The 4040-nt window shown below is 55.0% G+C and overlaps 1 long non-coding RNA gene across 1 annotated transcript in view; it reads left to right on the top strand.

The window, feature by feature from the left end:
• The first annotated feature begins 534 nt into the window (after window positions 1–534).
• LOC113207866 (uncharacterized) overlaps window positions 535–4040 on the top strand; it is a 66653-nt gene continuing 63147 nt past the window's right edge. Inside the window, exon 1 of the long non-coding RNA XR_008011951.1 lies at window positions 535–836. This is a non-coding gene — a long non-coding RNA (uncharacterized LOC113207866). The remainder of the gene's footprint in view (window positions 837–4040) is intronic.

Below are 4040 nucleotides of genomic sequence, written 5' to 3'. Positions count from 1 at the left end.
CACCCCTCCCACCCCCACCATCTGACCATAGGTGGCTGACTAACCCCGTGCGCTGTTGTTATACTGTACCGCATGCAGGATTGCAGGCGGGTTGCCTACTCGCTCGGTCCATAAGGCGCCGTGGTCAGCCACAATATAGGCAAGCCACGCGCCCACTTGCGGTACAAAGTACTACAAACTACAAAACTGCGCGGCATTGCTAATCAGCCTCCTGTATGACCGCACTGTAATCAACGTGTTTACTGAACGTTTCAGGGGAGCTAAAGGACGTTCTCAGTCTGAGAACGTTTGCTTGACTGTTCAGCGTTGCTTCAATCAAAAATCCGCACACAATTAAATGGTGACTGCCACGTGCACGTGACCTAAAATTTCACCGCCGGGCTGAACAGAGAGTGCTACTGTGCGGCATCTCTGCCCCCCCCCCCCCCTCTAAAGGTCCTCCAGCCAGGTCGCCACTCATCCCATTCTGACTCTGCCGGTCCGGCGGGCGCGCGGCGCGGCGGCGGCGGACTCGTCGTGGGTGGTTGTTGAGGTGTGTGGGCTGGTGGTGGCCCGGTCGGGTCGGCCTGGGCACGGCCCACCACCACTGCTGGGGGGCCACCAGCAGCGGCACGGCACGGCGACGTGCTAAGAGCTCTCCATTGCGCGGTCCGGTCGGTCTGCCTGCCATCAGCACCATTATGGCGCGGCACCGCGGCTGGCGCTACCGGTGTTGCACTGCAGCTGCAGCCGGCGGCGCAGGCGGCGCCCCGCAGCCCGAAGGGCCGGAGGTGAAATATTGGCCATAAACGACGGGAGAGGACGTCGTCGTACCTGTGTACCATCTGGTCAGTGAGGTGAGGTGACGGCACCAGGGGGCCATGGGGCAATATTACAAAATAAGAAAGGAGTACCGGAAGAAAATGTAGAAGTATAAATTGAGCTTTCTCTTATCATATGGGTTTTACCGATTTCTGTATGGAGGAAGAAGGAATGAGGGGAACCCAAAGCTGTGTGACCGGAGGTGCCTCTCCGGCCAAGAGAGTCTCTCTTCTTCCTCCTCGCCTGTTCGTTTGTCTTATTAGAATAGCCAGATTCTTGCATCCGTTCGTTTGTTTTACGTCGTGTCGGCTGGCTCTTGTTGACGCAGGCCGCCACGTATATGTGTACCTATGGGTCAAGGCGGCGTGGCCTGGAGTAGTCTGGCTCTCCAGCGCGGACGGGCGCTCTACGGACGGGGACTCCCCCCTTCCTTCCCGCCGCCGTCGTCACCTAGGCTGCCTAGGCGCGCCTCGTCCCCTCTCGGACGGACCCGCGCAGGGAGTGAAGGACGAGACGGGAGACGCGCCTCCCGCGAAGAGCCCATCATTCATTATGAACCTCTCGCCCATATCATTGAGCCGAGAGGTGCCAACAGCGGGCCGAGCAGCCCGCCGGTAGCCGCCGCCTGCGTGCCGTCACGTTCCCAACGCGATGCGTGTGTCCTCTGTGAAAATCACGGGTGAAAAGTGAAAAGGGCGCTATCGGACTTCCTATCGGACTTACGCTCTTTTCACTTTTTACCTGTGAAATATACCAAGCAGGTGGCTGATGATAAAAACCCGTGGTTTGTTTTTTGGCAGTCCCTTGTAGCTGTCTCTTTACCCGAAGGTAAAAGTTTTCCGTAAAGATCGCCGGTCCCCGTTCCAGTTTTGATAATTTTTAAAACACCCGGTAGGAATGCGTCGTGTATGATTTACTTGTATTGCGCCCAAGGCAAGCACCCCCCCCCCCTACTTTTCTGACGAGCGTAAGGGGGAAAGAACAATACATACGGCGATGATAGCTGAGAGAGACGCTCGGCAGCAGGAGAAGCGGCCTCGTAGGAGATAAAGGGCTGCCGTGTTGCCGTAATTGGCCTAATGCGTTATCTAGGAAGGTGTTAACCCTCCTCCGCCCCTCCACCTCATTGAGGAGCTGATCCTAATAAGGCCTGCCCGTGGCCGGCCTAGGCCGCCCGCCCCATCCCATGGACCATGACCATACACCAGCCCCTCCTCGGCCGGCCGGGCGGGACCGACCAGCAGCGCAGGACGGACCCCATACATTTCCAGAAAGTAACGAGGACTCGCTTATTATGTTCCGCCTAAAACCGAAACGAGGAGCCACACTATATGGTGGTCTATGGGGCGGCTGGCGGCGGTGTTGAGCCGCGCTGCGGCCGGGGCGGTGCGGTGGGCGCTCCTGGGGGGTAGAGTCCTACACACTGGAAGGCTATCCGGCTCTGCGTCTCGTATGTGTGCGACCCGGCGACACGAACACCCTCCTCCTCCGCGTCCACGACTTATCCTCCCCGCGCGATAAGAGGTCCAATTTGTCCCGCCTTGCTTATCTTTCTGTGGAATTACGAGAGATGTGGGGCAATAAAGGTGTCGCCTGCGCCCTCGTGATGCTGCGGGGAAGAAAGAAAGAAAAGACCCGCGGGGCTGTGTTTGAGGCACAGGCATGACTGAGAATTTTTGTTTGTGACCACATAATTATGGCATTTTCTGTTCAATGTCAAAACTTTTGGGATTCCGATCATAATTTGTAGTTTCTTCGCATGCCAAACTTTCGCATTCCTCACTAAAAATGCAAATCATTATTGCATCTTTACATGCCAAAAATTGTAATTTTTTGAAAGTTCGCGAATATTTGTTATGGTAATGCAAGAATTTCACATGCCAAAGGCAGTACTTTTGGAAAAATAGGCACTATCCGCCTTGAGCGGCGGGGCATTCAGGCGGGTTTGGAAATCCGAGCAGAGCGTGACCACATTATGGTCATACCGCACTGAGTGTGCTAAATTTTTCATGTCGATTTCCAGTTAGTAAGGCGCTGGTTTTTGGCGCAGTGTTATAGGGTTGCCAGAAATTTAGGCGAGGAACCGCAGTAGCCAACGTGTCGCAACGGGTGACTATCTCCGCCTGCCTCCGCCCGCCAACTAGGCAACATCTGAGCACGTGTGCATCGGAGCTGTCTAGTACGCAGGAGTTGATACAGCTGCACGGTCCCTGCCCTGGAGGTTTTTCGCCAACTTTTCCTGGCAGGTATTTGGTCTGGTTGGAAGACAACACCGACCGATTACAGTTCACCGACTTGTTCCTGTAAACAATCGTCCTGTATTTATCTGCATTTTGACGGTCGTGTGTGGAGACGCAGAACACCGCAAAAATAATCTGAACGCCAGACGGGTGCGGCTCCCGAAAATGTTGCGCGGCCGAAGCTTCACTATGTGTTTTTCATGTTTTTTAAAAAAGCTAACTGACACCTTAAAGTTACTTATATATTTTCTATGTTTAGTCAAAAGTTTTTAAAGGTATCATCTGCTAAAAACTGCGTGCGATGAACCTTTTACACCAAGACCGGATTGATCTCAGCACCCCCCTCTCCCCCACCCCCTGCTTCCTTCCTCTCATCTCCCTTCCACTTTTTTTTGTCCCGGTTTCGGTTGACGAGCCCACTAATGCAATGAGTCTCGGTGGCGCTGCCCCCTCCGCAGGGCAGGATCATGTTTCACTGCGGCGATGGTGTCCTGATGGGGGAGAGGGGGTGACCGTATATGCATGAAACCCAAGGGAAAGGTATGGAGGGAGGAGGGCGGGGGTTAGTTTCACAAGATGGAGAGACGCACGGCCGCTTGGCGAGGTGTCTGGCGGGGAGTGTGGCGTGGCGGGCGAGACTTGCCGAACAAAACGCGTGCGCTGTACCGTAAAACCCTGTGGTGCTGCGGCGGGGTGGGGGGCGCGCGGCGGAGTGTCGAGTTGGCCGCACCGCAACACGGTTAGATTGCCGTTCGCGTTATGCGAAATGAATACTAATTTTGAACGAGACCGAAAGTTAAACAAAGCGAGCAGAGCAGCCTGTGCTACGCGGGCTACGCGCTACGCACCAACAGTGCGCGATGCGCACGGACACGGTACGAAAATGGGGGGGGGGGGAGACTCATACTCATATGCACTCATTCATATGAACTCATTCATACTCACTCAGACGCACTAACTCATACTCTCACTCACTCACTCACTCACTCACTCACTCAC

Source organism: Frankliniella occidentalis, unplaced genomic scaffold (assembly GCF_000697945.3).
Source record: "Frankliniella occidentalis isolate FOCC.00 unplaced genomic scaffold, Focc_3.1 Scaffold322, whole genome shotgun sequence".
NCBI classification, from domain to species: domain Eukaryota; kingdom Metazoa; phylum Arthropoda; class Insecta; order Thysanoptera; family Thripidae; genus Frankliniella; species Frankliniella occidentalis.
Note: the sequence above shows the minus strand (reverse complement) of the source record. Positions and strands in the feature narration are given on the sequence as shown.